Below are 18,944 nucleotides of genomic sequence, written 5' to 3' on the forward strand. Positions count from 1 at the left end.
GCAATGGGGGCAGGTGCAGAGGATGGAGCCTGTCAGGAGTTTGTTCTCGTCATTCAAAGGCTTTTGAGCATCTACACACCCAGCCTTAAAGCCTGGATTCTGTTCACAGACATTCGCTGCATGCCTGCTACAGGAGTCTTCCCATGGATGGGGTTAAGCTTCAGAGTTTGACTCAGAGCACCCAGCCACCTCAGGGCTGTAGAATAAGGCTGAAAATCCCAAAGAGCCCGCTCTCTGAGCCCCTCACAGACCCCCTCTGACTCTCAGCTTGCTCCAGAATAGTTGGCCAAGGGCTGTGAGCATGGACATGATATTATGCTGCACCCCGCCCTTTGTCCTCCCCTTCCAGCTGTCTCCAGCGTGTCCCCAGTCCTCGGCCAGCCTTCTCTGGCTGTGCAACTCTGCCCTGCACGGCTGTCAGGATTACAGTGCCTAATAGCCTCCCAATAGCGTATCCGCCTTCCAGAAAACGCCTTCTAGGGACTCCTGCTGTCCACTGCCTCCTGGCTCCTCCCTGCTGGTGTTTCTTCAAGGACATGGTCCTCACAAGAAGGCTGCCTTTCCTTTTCTGTTGTTGTTGTTTTAAATTCTTTTTTAAAAGAATTGTAGTAAAATACACATAACACAAAATTTACCATCTTTTTTTTTAAGTTGGCCCCCACCATGGAGCCCAATGGGGGGCTTGAACTCACGACCCTGAGAGTGAGACTTGAGCTGAGATCAAGAGTCAGATTTTAACCGATTGAGCCACCCAGGCGCTCCACAAAGTTTACCATCCTCTTAACTATTTTTAAGTTCATATTTTTTACAGTTCAGTGACATGAGGTATGTTCACATGTCACATCACAGTGCCGCCATCGCCACCATCTGCCAAGCTGAAACTTTGTACCCATTAGATGATAACTCCCATTTCCCCCTCCCCCAGCTCCTGGCAACCTACCATTCCACTTTCTGTCTCTATGAATTTGACTACTGCCTTTCCTTTTGAGGAGGAAAATCAATATCCCTATCTGACCCAGTATCTAGAGATCTTTATGCACTATTCCAATTGGACAGGTTCCTTGTTTTTTTTTTTTTTTTGGAGTGTTTTCTATATTCAAGGAGACCTTCGTACCCTCAGGGCCCTGCCGGGTACCACACTGTCTTCGGCATCCTGGGCCGCCTGCATCTTCCCGGGTTTGGGCTCTAAAACCATACAAGGGGGAAACCTAGTATGACCAACATTTCCCTGGAAAATTTCTTAGGAAGGCACCATGTTGGGGCCCCTCACACTCCCCCTAAATGAACCAAACACAATTGTCCTTTTCCCATTTCTTTATCTGAGCCGCAGATGAATTAGTGGGCTTGTTAGAAGGGCCATGTTTTATGAGCCATCCTTATCATTAAAACTAGAAACACGCTTGGCTCTTCAAGAGGCTCACACCATGAGAGGAACAAGGGACCCGAGGCCTACTCTGGGAGCAGCAAATTCGGGTCTGTCGTCTCTGGCTTGGTGGGGGACACAGATGCATCAGGCAGAAGAGCGTCTGCAGACTTTCTCTCTGAAGTGTGCTCTCTCTCGGTAACTACCCCTGCACCGTAGCTGAGCCTCATACCCATCTGAGCCTGGTGGGAGCAGCTGTGCCCATCTTCCCGGATGGAAAAATTCACCCACAGCTGCACGGACAGCAGTGTAGCAGGATGAGGACCTGGGACTCTCTGCTTCCTACTTGGTTTTCATTGCAGACATGGCTTTCTCCCACCTGGACTGCGGGCTCTCCTTGAGGGCAGGGCAGACTTCCTCTCCTCCTTGTGCATTCCCTGCTGTGTCCCGTAGAGAGCCTGGCACGTGGAATATTCTAATTATGGAAAACTGCTTACTGACTTGGAAACATGTTCACACGAAAAGCAAACTGCAAAATGTTATGTGCAATGCAACACCATTCCATTTTTGGGTGTATCTATTCATGGGGGAAAAGACTCGAAGGATGTACATAAATTTAACTCTGGTTATCTTTGGGTGTTAGGTTTACAGTAGATTTTTATTTTTCCATGTCTAGTGTTCGGAGTTCCTAGTTCCTCAGCTTCCTGTGATGTCCTTTACGGTGTTTTAAAGGAAAAGTTGCCAAAAATAAAACGAAATTTTATATCCTTTAAAAAAAATCTACATTCAGGACAATAATCTCCCCAGTGACCAAGGTGCCAGCCAGTGGGGGAGGGGTGGGATGGGGGAGGGGAAGGGACTGGAGTGGGGCTGGAGGAGAGGAGAACGTTCTCCATGTACTATAAAACTCTTGGGAATCTGCTGACAGAATTTTCTTCTGTCACAGTTAAGTGTTCAACAGACTCTGGGTCCAAGGTCTTCCCAGCTCATGACTCTCTCCCAAAGGTGGTCCTGACTGTGAGCCAAGGAACCCACATGAGGTTCATAGGCACGGAATGCTGGAATGAGCAGATCTTTACGCACACACCCTGATGGATGGGCCCCAGACTGGGAGACAAGTCCCTTTGCTTCTCTTTCTTACGCTAGATGTCTGGGTCCAATCTGAGAAATTCACCTTCTCTCTGGACATGAAATAGCCAGGAAACCATGAACTTCAGAATCAGACGGTCATGAGTTCGAGCCCTGGCCCTATCACTTACCAGCCATGCCTCGGTTTCACCATCTACAGAATGGGGTTAATTAGACCTACTTCAAGCTTCTTGCTGCTTCGGGTCATGAGACAACATTTGTATCCTTTCTACTCAACACGCCCAGTCTCTGGTAAGCATAAAAGCCACTGACCAATCAGAGAACACGTCGTTTATTTAACTTGATAGAACTTCCTGTACATCTCAGAGACAAAGCATGGGTCCAAAATATGGTTGCAAGTCAATGAAGGGTGTCATGGGTTGAACTGAGTTCCTCACCCCCCAAAAAAGGATATATTGAAGCCCTAACCCCCAGGACCTGCAAATGTGACCTTATCTGGAAACAGGGTCTTTGCAGATGTAATCGCGTCAAGGTGAGGTCATTAGGATGGGCCCTTATTCCAGGATGAGTGGTGTCTTCATAAGAAGTGTGAACAGGTGTGAAGACCCAGGCATGCACGGAGAACGTCATGAGATCACGGAGGCAGAGATCATAGTCAGACAGCTGCTGGCCCAGGAACGCCAAAAACTGACGGCTGTTACCAGAAGTTGGGAGGAGGCAAGGAAGGGTTCTCTCCTACAGGTTTCAGAGGCAGCATGGCCCTGAAGAGACCTTGATTTTGGACTTCTAGCCTCCAGAATGGTGAGGCAGTACATTTCTGTCATTTTAAACCCCCGGTTTGTAGTGCTTTGTTACGGCAGCCCTAGGAAACGAATACAATGGGTAACTATTTTACTACAACTAAGACCAAAAACACTTCTAAAAAAGGAGATTGCCCAACCTTATTTGGTAGTCAACCTCAGGATGATTGACTGATGGATTTTTTTTAAAGATTTTATTGACCTATGACCCAGCAATTGCACTACTGGGTATTTACCACAAAGACACAGATGTAGTGAAAAGAAGGGCCATATGCACCCCAATGTTCATAGCAGTGATGTCTGCAATAGCCAAACTGTGGAAAGAGCCGAGATGCCCTTCAACAGATGAATGGAGAAAGAAGATGTGGTCCATATATACAATGGAATGTTACTCAGCCATCAGAAAGGATGAATACCCAACTTTTACATCAACATGGATGGGACTGGAGGAGATTATGCTAAGTGAAATAAGCAGAGAAAGTCAATTATCATATGGTTTCACTTATTTGTGGAACATAAGGAATAGCATGGAGGACATTAGAAGAAGGAAGGGAAAAATGGGGGGGGGGAATTGGAGGGAGAAATGAACCATGAGAGACTACGGACTCTGAGAAACAAACAGGGTTTTAGAGGGGAGGGGGGAGGGGGGATTGGTTAGCCCGGTGATGGGTATTAAGGAGGGCACGTACTGCATGGAGACTGGGTGTTATACGAAAACAATGGATCGTGGATCACTACATCAAAAACTAATGATGTATTGTATGGTGACTAACATAATAAAATTAAAAAAAAATAAATAAAGATTTTATTTATTTATTTGAGGTTAGAGAGAGAGAGAGAGCACAAGCAGAGAGGAGGGGGAGAGGGAGAAGCAGGCTCCCCGCTGAGCAGGGAGCCCAATGCGGGATTCGATCCCAGGACCCTGAGATCATGACCTGAGCCAAATGCAGATGCTTAACTGACTGAGCCACCCAGGTGCCCAGGATGATTTAAATTTCTTTAGAAAATTACTTCTCATGTCTAATCTAAATCTCTCCTGCCTTTCTTTTCTTAGTGGAGATGTGTCCTGCCTTGGGATTGTTCTTTTTTTTTTTTTTTTTAAGATTTTAATCTTAAAATCTCTACACCCAAAGTGGGGCTCAAACTCACAACTCTGAGATTAAGAGTCGCAGGCTCAAACGGTGGAAGGAGCCAAGATGTCCATCGACAGATGAATGGATAAAGAAGATGTGGTATATATATACAATGGAATATTATGCAGCCATCAAAAGGAATGAGATCTTGCCATTTGCAATGACGTGGATAGAACTGGAGGGTGTTATGCTGAGCGAAATAAGTCAATCAGAGAAAGACATGTATCATATGACCTCACTGATATGAGGAATTCTTAATCTCAGGAAACAAACTGAGGGTTGCTGGAGTGGGGGGTGGGGTGGGAGGGATGGGGTGACTGGGTGATAGACACTGGGGAGGGTATGTGCTATGGTGAGCGCTGTGAATTGTGCAAGAATGTTGAATCACAGATCTGTACCTCTGAAACAAATAATGCAATATATGTTTTTTTTTTAATTTTTTTTTTTTATTAAAGATTTTATTTATTTATTTGACAGAGAGAGACACAGCAAGAGAGGGAACACAAGCAGGGGGAGTGGGAGAGGGAGAAGCAGGCTTCCCGCGGAGCAGGGAGCCCGATGCGGGGCTCGATCCCAGGACCCTGGGATCATGACCTGAGCCGAAGGCAGACGCTTAACGACTGAGCCACCCAGGTGCCCCAATAATGCAATATATGTTAAGAAAAAAAAAAAAAAGAAGACAGTAGGAGGGGAAGAATGAAGGGGGGAAATCGGAGGGGGAGAAGAACCATGAGAGACGATGGACTCTGAAAAACAAACTGAGGGTTCTAGAGGGGAGGGGGGTGGGGCATGGGTTAGCCTGGTGATGGGTATTGAGGAGGGCACGTTCTACATGGAGCACTGGGTGTTATGCACAAACAATGAATCATGGAACACTACATCAAAAAAAAAAAAAAAAGTCGCAGGCTCTACCGACTGAGCCAGCCAGGTGCCCCGGGATTGTTCCTGATGGATTTTTCTAGATCTTTCTCTGCTGCCCTTTGAACTTGATCTTTGTGACTCCCTTGGTTTGGCCCCTTGACGCTCATGCCACATCAGGCACTTCCATCTCCCTTTCCACGCTCACTGATCAACGATGGTGGCTCTCTGTATTTCTAGGGAGCCAGGAGAAGGGAGAAACATAGCCCAGATCCTGTCTGGATTCTGTCTTTTATTAACAAAAACCCAGAAGTGAACGTTTCTCTGAGGTTTCTGGCCTGTCTGGACTCAGAGCATCTTTTCTCCTAGGGTCCACGTAGGACCAAGAAACGCTGAGGTTTCAACAGAGGCACAACTCAGGCTGTTCAGCTGCCTTCACTTGCTCAGAACCATCGAAGTTTCTTTTGGGACAGTTAGACTTCCCGGCTCCCCAGTCCCAGGAGGGAAGGACAGGGCACAGAGCAGGAGATTGAGGGGTAGGGAAGCAGAGGCAGCTCCCGGTCCTGCACCAGCTCCCCCCTCCCCAGCCCGCCTCCTGAAAGCACGGCCAAGCTGGGAGCAGGTAGAACACCTGAAAAGGAATTTCTTGCTGGTCCATCCTTTGTGGGTGTGGTGCAGTCCCAAGGGGTGGCTGAAGGAATGGGGTACGATCAGGGCTGATGGGTAAGGCTGCAATCAGCTGTGCCCTGTACCACCCCAGGGGGCAGTCTACACATGGAAGGTAATAGAATGGCACCCCCTGGAATTGCACTGCGGGGGGCCCTTGGTACAACAGGGCTTGCTGCAGCTACCTGCTGTCTGCCCTGTTCCGCAGCTAGCTTCCAGGTGGCAGAAAGCATAAGGCTCTTCTTGCGATCCACGTCCCTCCACGCTCCAAGCTTGCACGGCTGCCTTAAGAGCCTCAGTGCTCAGGAAAGCAGTGAGGAACGGCAGGTTGGGCAAGAAGAGGTAGTCACGTGGCCACCCAACCCATCTCTACAAAAGGTCAGGTTCTCAGATACCGGGAATGCCCCGGGGATATTCATGATTAACAGCTGTTAACGGCTTGGAGGGCATTTGCTCTGCACCAGGTACCTTGTTTTAGCGAAGTTATTTTATCCTCAACACATGAGGATGTCCACAAACTCATGAGGTCAGAGATGTTATACCTGATTTACAGATATGGAAACTGAGGCATGCAAGACTAATCAACTCTAGCAAGGTCACAGGGCTGGTGAATTGGAGCCCATCCACCTGACTCCCATTCCTACAGGACAAGGTCCTGATGGATTCTTTTATGAGTCCAAGCGCTACAATGGCATCAGGAAGGGGGCAGGGAATAAAACACAGGCAAGCATGGGCTGGACCCTCCATCACAAAAGACAGGATAGGGCCGGAGGCTCCAGGGAGGCCCCCAGTGGGGGAATCTGAGAGGACAGGCACACAGGCAAACTGGAGGGGAGATGCTGTTCAGTATGGATGGTGAAGGCGGAGAAGGGTTGCCCACTGAGGTCTGCAGAGTCATGAAGATCCTGAGCTCTGCCAGGCCCGGGAAACCACGTCTTGTTCTCTGTCCTAACCCCGGTGTCTGGCCCGCTTCCTCCATGCTGTAGGGAGTGCCGGGACCCCACAGCTTGAAAAGAAGTAAAGGAAACAAGATGACAGAAGGCCCACGGTCCATGTTGGGTAGCCTAGTGATAGAACTTGAGGCTCCAAAGGTGGTAGAACCTAAAAATATAAATTTATTCCTAAAAGCAGCTGCTCCCCCTTGATGCTCGAGTCATCATGAACTAGGGGAAGCTGGGAAGAGGGTATTGGCCTATGGAGAGCGGCCATGTCTCTCCTCAGCTGGGTCCCATTGGTGTCAGAGCCCGAGTTGGCTCAGGTGGTGGCCATTCTGACACTACAGAGTCCCTGAGCCATGGCCAGGGTGAGATGGGGCTGCCCGAGGTGGCCAGGACAGGTGGGGGCTGTTGTTAGCCCAGTTCAGTGGGAGTTGGGTCCTAGTTCCGGGTCTGACACCATCCAGTACCAGACCCTTAGGCCGGACATATTGTTTTTTAAATTTTATTTTATTTTAATTCCAGGATAGTTAAATACAGTGTTATATTAGTTTCAGGTGCACAACATAGTGATTCAACACTTTTGTACAACACCTGGTGCTCATCACAACAAATGCTCTCCTTAATCCCCATCCCCTATTTCCCCATCCCTCCTCCCACCTCTCCCCTGCTAACCAGCAGTTTGTTCTCTGCAGTTAAGAGTCTGTTTCTTGCAAATAATGCAATATATGTTAAGAAAGAAAAAAAGAAGAAGAAGAATGTAGCAGGAGGGGAAGAATGAAGGGGGGGAAGTCGGAGGGGGAGAAGAACCATGAGAGACGATGGACTCTGAAAAACAAACTGAGGGTTCTAGAGGGGAGGGGGGTGGGAGGATGGGTTAGCCTGGTGATGGGTATTGAGGAGGGCACGTTCTGCATGGAGCACTGGGTGTTATGCACAAACAATGAATCATGGAACACTATATCTAAAACTAATGATGTAATGTATGGGGATTAACATAACAATAAAAAAATTAAAAAAAAAAGAGTCTGTTTCTTGGTTTGCCTCGCTCTCACTTTTTTCCCCCTTTTTTCTTTTTTGCTTGTTTGTTTTGTTTCTTCAATTCCACATAGGCGTGAGATCATATGGCATTCATCTTTCTCTGACTGACTTCTTTCGCTTAGCATTCTACCAGACATATTCCTTTCTAGGTTTCGGTTTTCTGATCTCTGACAAGAGTAGAAAGCACCATATCAGTGGCTTTCAAAAGACATAAAAGTGGAGTTGTTCTGATCGAATCTGACATGGGGATCCATAAAATCACTGCCCCTCTCTACTCACCTCTATGGCCCCCGTGGGGTGTCACAGACAACCCCCGCAGACTCTCTGGAACACAGTTTGAAAAGTACTGGGCTAAAAAGTCATTTGTCTGGTCAGCACACTTTTTCTGAGTACCTACCGTGTGCTGAGCATTTTCTACATGTTGGAGATAGAAGAAGATCAAGACAGATCATCTGCATGATGGGCGCCTGTCCCACACAGCTTCTGATTTGGGGGGGCTGGAGCAGGGGGCAGACCATCACCAAGGAAACCAACCAACCAGTACTTTTTAGACAGTGGCAAGCGACAAAGAAAGTGCAACACAGGGCTGCTGGGACATGGGGGTGGGCGTGCTTATCTTCTTTAAATTGGGTGGTCAAGAAAGGCCTCCTAGAGGGGTGACATTTGGACCTGAATGACCAGAATGAGCCAACCTTGCAAAGCCAAGTGGGAAAGAGCTTCAGGCAGGAGAGACCAGGAGGGCAAAGGCCCTAAGGTGGGAACGAAGTGGGAGATGCTGGAGGGTGGTGGGTGAGGGGAAGGTGAATCGGGATGTTGAGGGGGAAGGGGAAACAGGCCCTTGAGGGCCTATGAGGCCAAGGAAGAGAACTGGGCTGCATTCCAAGGGTAAAGGTCTTCTGAGAGCCTCTGCCGTCCCCAGTGGGCTGAAAAGGGATGTGCAAATGACCTGACTGATGGCCACAATCATCTAAGGGTCAATCACCCACACCATACTTGCAGTTGCGAAGGAAGGGGCTGGACTAGTTACAATTTTCCAGCCACTGAACGTTGCGGGAGCCTTATTTGGCATATGTGAGTCTTGCTGACCCCTGTGGGAGTCCCTGGGGTCCCTAAGGCATTGAGATGGCAGCTGGGGCTCCTAGAGAGAAGAGTGGATTTGGGGGGGCCCAGGTGGGCAGGGGACGCAGTGGGAGGTGAGGCTCTAAGCTCATGCTAGGTCTTCCCAGCCCTACAGCACTCTCCTCTCTCGGGACGGGGTGTGGAGACAATTTACGCGATCAGGTCCCCCCACGCCAGGGGGACCCACTCTGCTAAAACATTCACAAAGCAAGACCAGCGGAAGCCACTGCAGGTTGGGCTTAGGAAGGGGGAGTCACAGAATGAGGCTACTTTAAGGGGAATTAATGGCCCAGAGAAGGGTGAAGAAGCTCCCCTGGCTGAACCGTGTGGGGCTGGGGTGGGGATGACACGCATGGCTGTAGTGACGAGGACAGGGGACAGAGGCAAACGTGCAGACACGGCCCTTCCTTGCTCAGCCCCAGGGCCAGGGGTTAGCCATAGAAATGGCCATGAGACTGGCGCCCCCTGGAGTCGCACGGTGAGTAGAGCACACAGGGTTAGGCCTCTGGTCCTCGGTGGGGAGGGGGGGCTCCCATCCACAGCCCCCAGCAGACCCCGCGGAGTGCTCCACCTCCCTCCCATGTTTTTCAATCCGGGAAACAACGTAACTTAAATGAGCATCCTGCATGGCCAACCTTGAAAGAGAAGGTGGCAGGTATCAGGTGGGAAAGGAGAGGGTGGGTCCAGCCTTGCTCTGGGGGCGGAGAGGCCTTGCTGGGTCAGTGACCGTGTTTGTGATTGAGGTGTTGAAGCGCTCCCCGGTCCCTGGGCTGCCCCTTGGGCTCTGGCGCAGCTGCCTCATTCCTGCAGGATCAGAGCTGGTTGATTGCTTAGATCAGCATCCGTACCCTCAATCTGCTCCAGGAGAGAAGAGCTCCCTGGAAAATTCAGTCTAAGAAACTCGGAGATTTCCAATATCCATCAGCATCTTGAGAATTCCTGCAGAATAGGGGTGCATTTTGTTCTGTTTGACCCTCGGGGATGAGGCCCTTTTTACATGTAATGTCCATTGACCATCCCTGAAACAGATGTTCTGGGGAACCCACTTTTGGGAACCCTGGCCTAGCTTCATCCTCCAGGGACATATGTACTTAATCCAGGGTCAAGGACAACTATGGTAAGGAAGCAGGGCCCCTGTCTCAGGCAGGAGGGAGGAGACAGAGAAGCAGGCTCTGACCTTCTCATTCTCTTAGAGGACAAACTGGAGGCAGAGGCTGTAGTTCTGCCTGCAGGGAGGGGAGGGCAGGTGACCCCAAGAGGCAGGGCTACAAGAAAGTGGCTGAGAACCAAAGGCACCCAGAGAACTGTTTGGGGCTTTACACTAAGAGTTCAGAAACTGGGCTGCATTGGAATCACCTTGGGTGCATTTGAAAAGCACAGATTCCTACCCTCCCCCCCAAGCATAATCTCTGGGGGTACATTAGGATTTAGGCATATTTGTTTTTCCAAAGCTCCTCCAATGCTTTGTGATTCTAGGGACAGAGGTTACTTCCGATGATGGCATCCGGGTCCCTTTTTCAGTGTCTTGCCAAGCTGACAAACATCTACTACATTCCTGAGTCATCCTAAAATCCAGGTGTTCCCCCGAGCCGCTTGATAGGTCAAAGTGAGGGCGGTTTGGTTGGGGCGGGGGGGAACGCCTGAAGGGGAAGATCAGGCCAAGGTCCAGGTTTGGTTGGGGAAAACCCCCTCCCTATGACCAAGGGTGGAGGCTGGGATAAGAAAGCCCAGCTGTTTTGAGGGAGATGGGAGGCTGGGCTCCCCCTTGCCCTGGACGTTTCTCTTATAAGGGCTTTCTTACCCTGAGCAACCCCGGGAACGAGCAAGGACCCTGGAGACACAGAGTCAGAGGGTGGCCCAAGGGTAGACAGTGGGTGGCCCCAGGATGAAGTCTGTCCACAGTTGGGTTCTTATGGGATGGCATGGTGTTTCTGTGATCAGGCGCCTCCTTTTACTGGTTTGAATATGACATGGGATGTGGAGGGAGGAGCCTCAGCAGCCCTGATGGGAGCGGCGGCTCGGCTGAGAGCAGCCTGAACCCCCTCTCTGGGACTCAGGTGCCTCCTCTGTGTAATGAAGGAGGCGGGTGATTTAGTCCCCTGGGTCCCTTTCGGAGCTAATGCTTCATGACTCTGAGAAACAGAGGCTCAGGGAAGCTTGGCAATTCCCAAATCCACTCCTTTGGCTCCGGACTTTCAGTGAGGCCTTAATATATAGTAAGTTCAACTCCGTGTGGTCTAGCAAAGGCCACAGGGAGGGCTCCCTCCGGGTTCGCACAACTCAACTGCCATGACCGCAGTACCCTCTAGAGGGCGCTGCTATCAGGGCTGTAACCTGAGCCTGGCGCCCACCGGGAACTAGATGGAGGTCCCGGCTTCGTCCAGCTGGCTTGGGATAGAGGAGTGGCCAAGAAAGGACAGGCCATCTGACTATTGTTGGTTCTGTTCTCCTCAAGCATTGAAAGGAACTCACAGTGGAAGGTTGCTCATTCATTCATTCAACCAGCCTGCCTGTGTGTGTGCCAGGCATTGGATCAGGCGGCAGGACACACCAGATATAAAAGATTCCTGCTTAGGCCTCATAGGTGCTTCCCCCCCACCCCCCAGGCACCTTCCCAGACATAATTTCTCCCTGGATCTTGCTCTGTGAAGGCAGGCGTTAGGATGTCCATTTTACAGAGAAGAAAACCGAGTCTCAGGGAGACAAAGGAATTTGCCCACATCATGCAGCCAGGCAGTGCCCCGTACAAGTGACTGCAAGCCCAGCACTTCTCCCACCGCCCATACTGTAGGATGCATCCTCACTGGACCACACTCCCTCCCCCTTGCTGGGAGCTGTGTGTGTGTGTGGGGGAAGTGCTGACCCACATGCCACCCCCCAACCAGAATGCATTACGGTGGTAATCGTGCCCTGAACAGCAACCTTCTTTGGTCTCGCGATCACACGTCCACACCTGCTGATGCTGTGATTTTCCAGAGTGGTACCTCGAAAAGCCTCCAAGACAATAATAGCAGTTACTATTTTACTGTAGGTCTACTTTGTGCCAAGTCTCTTATTCGCTTTATCTCGAACTCCCTCAACCATCAGACAAACCTCATTTCACAGATGTGGAAAGTGAGGCTCAGAGAGGATAAGTGACTTGCCCAAGGGCACACAGCTGGGATTTCAACCTACATCGGGGCTGCCAAAGTCCCCGTTCTTTCTGCTTTACCACTGGGGCCTGGCTTCTTGTTTTCTTTTTTTTCGTCTGCTCTTCACCGCCTGCCAAACCCTCCCTTCTTGCCCTCCCACCCCCAGTCTTCTTGCTCGTGCACACAGCATGCTCTGGCCCCATCACTAAATGAAGATCTGGAGCAGGACTTCTTGATCTTGGCACTACTGACATCTTGGGCTGGATCATTCTCTACTGGTAGGAGGAAAGTACTGTCCTGGGCATTTTCAGATGCTTACTAGCATCCCTGGTCTCTACCCACCGGACGCTGGTACTATCACCCCTCCCCCATGGTGACAACAAAAAAAATCTCTCCACATAAGGCCAAATGTTCCCCAGGGAGCAAAAGAGCTCCCCAGTTGAGAGCCGCTGCTTTATAGGAATGCGGGGTCAGGGTCAAGTTGAGTATAGCCTGTCTTCCTCAATAGACCATGAGTAGCTGGAGGGCAGGGAGAGTGAATTGTTTAAACACACCTAGTGAAGTGCCTGTAGCGCTTGGCAAGTGGTGCTGCAGGAAGAATGAATGAATGCTTTCCCTGGATGTGGTATGTGTCAGGATGAGGGCCTAAAGGCCTAGGTTCCCGTCCAGATCCTCACTGGTCTGCTCTGGGCCGGCCTGGGGCACGCACTTTCCCCCTTCTGGGCCTCCATTCCCTTTGTGATCTCTTACATGAGGGTCACCACAGGCCCCGAAGCTCCCTGGACATCCATGGTCTGGGAACTGCCGTGTTCCACCTCGGAGTCCCAGAGTCCGGGGCTGAGGAGGGGCTGTCGGCCAGGCTGGACGTTACACATCTGCCCGGTCCTCAGTTTCTCCTTCGGACCCTTGCCCCTCAAGCCAAATCAATCACAGAGACGAGCAAGGCCTCCCACCCCAAAAGCGACCCGATGCAGGGAGGTGGCTCCTTTTCTGGGTGTGTGTCTTAAAAGGGAAAACATGTAACCTCAAAGGTAACCAAATATCCAAATCGTGATGGCCAGCATCCCACACCCCAAATCCACCTATTCATGAGTTCAACAAAAAGCTTCTTTAGGATACACTGTAAGGCCATTGAGAGGGAGAAAAGTCGCCTCTCACAAGCCCAGCCGGCCTGCAGGGCCCGCCCTCCTAGTGTGCGCACATGCACGGGCACACGCACGCGCACACACACACACACACACACACAGCCGCTTACAAGGAGGCTCTGAGTTTTTAAAAGTAAACTCCACCGTTTCCGTTCTTGCCCTGGATTCAACTTTTGAAAAAAGGAACCGTTTTCCCTACAAATTCCCCCTCTCTCTGGTCCTGCCTCTGCCTCACTCCCGCTCTCCCTCTCTAACCCTGCCCCTGCCCCGCATCCCCCAGCGGCTCCTCCCCTGCAACGTTGACTCCATTTTTCAACCACTCCCAGGGGCCCAGACCTCCTCTCAGGGATAGGGGTGTCCTATCGGGTCTGGGGGAAGGACAGCAGCCAGGGGAGGTTCCACAGCCTCCTTTCACTCGATGAAACAGAGTTTTCTCAAGGAAGGAGGGTAGCCGTGAAGCTCCCATCAAGCCCACAGCATGGCCAAGAAGCTGGCCTGGTGATAGCAGAAGGGGACGGCTCTTATTTCAAGATATCCGCCCCCCCATAGGGGCGCCTGGGTGGCTCAGTCAGGTGGGCATCTGACTCTTGATTTCAGCTCAGGTCATGATCCCAGGGTTGTGGAATCAAGCCCCGAGTCAGGCTCTGTGCTCAGCACAGAGTCTGCTTGTTCCTCTCCCTCTGCTCCTCCCCTGCTCACTCGCACACTCTCTCTTTAAAAATAAATAAATAAATAAAATCTTAAAAAGAAAAAAAAAAGATGTTCCCACCCATAGACCCCCTTTCCCAGGGCAGCCCATTGGCCCTGTCACCCCTCCTGCTCCACTCGCAAGCAGGCCTGTCCTCCATGCATTGCTTCCTCTCAGAGTCTGGGTCCTCTTCCTTGAACTTGCCTTTCACTCCCACCCCCAGTTTCCACCCCTCGCTGCCCCCACTCCCAAGACGCTTATGGGTCCAGTCCAGGTGTTAGCACAGGGGCAGCAAGGAAGCCCCGGCACCTGCCAGCTAGAGCCATGAAGCAGGAATTTCTCAGAGACAGAAACATTATCAGGATCAGTGTCTTTCAGACTTTTTTGACCACAACCGGCAGTAAGAAATTCATCCTATAAACATCAAATTTGTATATATTGTGTATATACCTATATATTATAACCACATATACACTTACTTAGGATTGCCAAATATATAACAGAAATAAAAGTTTCCAGAAACAATACTTACCTTTACTACATGGGAGGCACTATGAAATTACTCTTTCCTATGTCATTACACTCCCCTAAATTGGTTTTACGACCTGCAGATGGACATGTTCTGTGCTAGATGTCCCTGCAGGATCAGAGCGAGACTAAGAGTGAGGCTCCAAGCAGAGGCCCGTGGGCCTCCCCCGGCTCAGCTGAGGCCCTCCTCATGCCCAACAAGAAGGGGCTTGGGAGGGACAAGGTTCTAGGAGGCATCATGAAAAAAACCACATGAAAAGTTGGGACACACAGTCTTTTACTATTACAGAATAGTCTCAGTTAGTACTCTCCTGAACTTACAGTTTGTGACCCCAAGGGGGCCTAGAAGCTGCTAGAGGAGAGGAATTAAGGTTCCTGGTGCCTGCTGACAGCCAGACAAGGACCTCTTCAAAATCATATAGCCAGTAAGTGGCCAAGTTGGGATTCGAACCCGGGTCTGCCCTGCCAGGCAGGCCCCCACCATCGCAGGAGTCAGGGCTCTCTTGGAGCTCCCTCTCTGACCGGGGAGTTGTTCAGTCTGTTCTGGGCATGGGGGGACGGAGGGTGCCCCACTCGGCATGCAGGGGTGCCAGCTGCTTGGGATGTGGGTGTGTGGGAGATGGGGAGAAGGGGCAAAGTGTATGCGTGGGTTTGAGAAGGGGCATGGAGTCTCACCACTCAAGCTCACAGAGACTCCCTCTTCCCCTCTGGGTTCTTTACTCCTATATTGACCAGAGGGCTTTCAAATAATAAAGTAAGAATCCCAATTGGAGTATGATTTTCATGGAAAGTTCTAGCAAAAGAAAAATATCTACTTAGTATTAAAATTAGTCATAACAATAATAAACAATATCAGTTATGGAGTACTTGCTTGCGTCACCACAGCTACTGTGTATTGAGGACCAGCGATGGGCCAGCACGGAGCACAGAGTTACTAGGTGGCGCTCAGTAGTTACTGGAGAATGAATGAAGGTACCGGGGACGCGCTAGAAACTGCACATAGACGCATCACATTTAAACCCAACTTGAAACCTGAAAAATTCCAGCATTTCTCTGAGAGATATTTTCTTCCTTTTCATAATTCCTTCATCCAAAACTTTTTAAATTGGAGGGATCTTTGCTTTTGGGTTAGGGGCACCCCCTCCTCTGCGTTTTCTCCCCCATGGCCTTGGGGTTTCTCCCTGATTGCCCTTCCATTCCTGGGCAGCCTCTTCCAGGCTCAGTGATGGACAGGCCAATGCTCCTACACTGATCTTCAAAGCACCTCCAAAGCAGCCCTGCCCAGGGGCACAGCCGATCTTCCCCTCAGCAACCCAAAGGCAAGGAAGGAAAAAGGACTGGAGCCCAGACTTCTGGATTCTTTAAATCAGGACGAGCAACCGATTGGGGCCTCAGAACATCCAGATTCTAGTCCTGCCCTTCCCCTAAGTCACGTGTGACCTTTAGAAAGTCATCACACTTTTCTGGATTCACTTTCTTTCGAATGTGTTTCCAAGGTCCAGGGTTCCCCCAAACTGTCAGATACCCACCCACCGCAGTGTCCCGGACCTGAAACACCACACTAACCCATTCAGCTTTGCATCCTCCTTCCTTTCCTCCTGGCAGCCCACGCCGACAGAATTGGAATTTACGCACCAAGCAAAATGCTGGGACCTGGGCTCCTTAGCGGTGAGACCCTAGGAGAATCCTATCAGAACCTTGCTCACGACTGCAAGGAGTAGAATGATGAAAAAGTTTGGGTTGGAGTCTTCCAACAGGAGACAGCCCCCCGCCCCCGCCCAGTTTGCTCTGGTTTAGGTTCAGTTAACAAGACAACCATCCACCCAACCCCAGGGTTTGAAAGGTTCCACCATCATCATTGGCTTCAACTGCAGAGGAACCCAGAGACGGCAAAACTGTCCCTGGGTCATGTGTCCTCATTTCCCTTCCTCTTCCTTGAGAGATGCCCCTGCTTAGGGGCATGTTCAGAGTTTGTCTCCCTTGCTGACAGCTCAGTGGCCCTGTCCTGGGTTCTGCCAATCCCCCCCACCCCCAGCTTCTTCCCATCCCTGTGGCTCCTGGAGTAGGCCAAGTGGCCAAGGAAGTGGGACCAATGGGTTCTCTCAGCCTCTGCTTGGGCACCTGCCGCATACCTGACACACCGCCCGTGCCCAGCCACCCTGCCAAAGAGCCTCCTCCTTCCCACTGACAGCCCAGGCCAAGGCTCAGAACCATGAAGCAACTCCTCCAGCTCAAAAGTAGCACAGGGGATCTGAACCCACATTTCCCCGACTCTGAAGCTGCCAGTCTGTCCACCATGGCTCGTTCCAGACCCTCGGACTTGAAAACCCACGGGAGTCGGGAGTAAAAGCTCCCTGTTCGCTGTTCCTTAATTTCAGGGGACCAGCAGACAAGAGCCCCTCGTCACGTGTTCCTTTGCCCCATTCACGGGGCGTCCGCACAGCCTGAAAGTTTGCTCAACTCCGCGGCGGACGCAGCGGCCAGGAAGCCCCAGCACGCGCCTCCCCGCACAGGGGAGACCGAGGCAGCGCAGCCCCCGGCGCGGAGCGGGACAGCCGCCACACCGCTGCCGGGTGGCCCCGGGGACCCCGGGAAAGCCTCTCCCTGCAGGGAAGGAGACAGTTACCTTGAAGAGTTGGACTCCCTTCCGCAAGAACTTCAGTGCCACACACCTGGCGAGGCGGCCGGGGGCTTCTGGGGCCGGGAGGCCCGGGTCTCGCTGCGCAGCGGGGGAGACGCTCTGCGCGCGCGCTGCGCACCCCTCCTCCTGCCGGCGTCCTGTCCGCAGGTCCCCCCAGGCGGTGGCCGCGGCGGCAGCGGCTGGGTTGCGGAGTCCCGGCTGGCCGAGGGAAGGGCCGCTGCAAGGTGCCCGGAGCCCCTGGCGCCCGCGTCAGATGCCGGCCGGCGAGCGCGCGGAGAGAGAGACCTTGAGCGGCGCGGCGCGCGTCCTCAGCTCCTCGAGCCCCCTCTGGAGCGGCTGGGAGGTAGGTGGGCGGGCGGGCGGGCATGGCGCGTGGTGACACATACATAGGGGCGGGCGGGGGAGGGGAGGGCCGGGGGGCGGGGGGGACGCGGGCGGGCGCGGAGGGAAACCCCACCCCCGGGGGACCCGAGGGGCGGCCGGCGGGGGAGGGGAGGGGAGGGCGGAGGCGTCTGGAGCGCGCTGGACCCCGGCTCCGGACCGGCGCGCCGCTGGGGAAGCCGCCCGGGGCGCAGGGCGCGAGAGGAGCCGGCGGCCCCGGGGCCCGCGGGAGGCAGCGGCGCGGGAAGGGCTGCAATGCGGTCGGCGGCTCCGCAGTCCGAGGGGCCCCGGAGGGCTGTGCCCGCACCCGCACCCGCGCCTGCGGTGGCGGGACGGAGCTCCCCGGCGCCCGGCGCGGGCTGTGCAGCCGACGCCCGGCGGGAAGCGAGAGGGCAGGGTGCGCCCCCTGCTCCCGGGCCGCGATTTGGAAGGACCCCCAGGAGGAACTGGCTGAAAGTTTTTGGGGGTGGGGTGCCCTGGGACGGCAGGGAGGACGGGGAGAGAAGGAGGTTAGGGGGCAGCGGGGAGGCATGCTGGGGACTGGGAGCCAGTCTCGGGGAGAAAGGCTGAGGGTCTTCAAAGTCCCGGAGAGACCAAGGACATCTCAACACGAAGCAGGAATTCTCCAGTACTTCTGTAGCTCGAGACCACCCTCCTTAATAATTTTTTTCCAATCAAAAGAATAAGAACCAACAGCGTTTGAACACCTTCGTGAGCTGGTTGCTTAACATACATTAATATCTCTCTTAATTTCCCTGAAGGCCCAATGAGGTAAATATTAGGATTCCCCCACCCCCCAAAGATGTGAAAACAGAGGCTCAGAGTGGTGGAGTTAACCTCCTCAAGGCGGGGTCTGAATTCAAACCCAAAGTCATGCTCTCTCTGCTACACAAGCTGCTGGTTTAGCCACAGCTGTTTTGGGGGGGGGGCCAGGCTGGTTGGTGGCTTTCAGGGTCCTTATGAAGGAAGCTGGTGGGGCTTGGCGCTAAGATTTAGTGGCCTCGGTCAGTGTGGTAGAAGCCGCTTGACTCCCTCCCTGGGCATGGACTGAATGAAGAAGAGCAAGAAGTGGGGTCTTTGTGGGCTGCCCATTACAGAGATAATAGACTAGGCTTTTTCTTGATTAAAAGGTATGGAAGTGGCTCCGTTTCCCAGGGGTGATGACTCTGGAATTGTGTGGGTTTTTTGCTGGCCATCTCCTAGGGGGCAGGACTGGCCCTGGCCGGGCACATTCTCTTGTCCGTTCTCTGCACCGGGCGGTAAAGCCTGGGGAGGGCGTGGTCCCCACTCCACCCACTGGTGCCCAGGAGCTGCGGCTACCGTGTTCCACTGGTGGGCAGTTCTTGGCTTCACCGCTGTTCTACCTGAATCTGTTGGTTTCTCCCGGTCAGGTCTCCAAGTTTCGGAGCATTTTGGACAGCACTGA

The 18,944-nt window shown here is 52.3% G+C and overlaps 1 protein-coding gene across 1 annotated transcript in view; it reads right to left on the reverse strand.

Annotated features, from left to right (window-relative positions):
• ACAN (aggrecan) overlaps positions 1 to 17,444 on the reverse strand; it is a 63,897-nt gene extending 46,453 nt beyond the window's left edge. The window contains exon 1 of the mRNA XM_032392115.1: positions 17,123 to 17,444. The gene's annotated coding sequence lies outside the window, so the exon portion shown is untranslated. The remainder of the gene's footprint in view (positions 1 to 17,122) is intronic.
• Between the last annotated feature and the right edge of the window lie 1,500 nt (positions 17,445 to 18,944).

This window comes from Phoca vitulina, unplaced genomic scaffold (genome assembly GCF_004348235.1).
Source record: "Phoca vitulina isolate PV1807 unplaced genomic scaffold, GSC_HSeal_1.0 scaffold65, whole genome shotgun sequence".
Taxonomy (NCBI): Eukaryota; Metazoa; Chordata; class Mammalia; order Carnivora; family Phocidae; genus Phoca; species Phoca vitulina.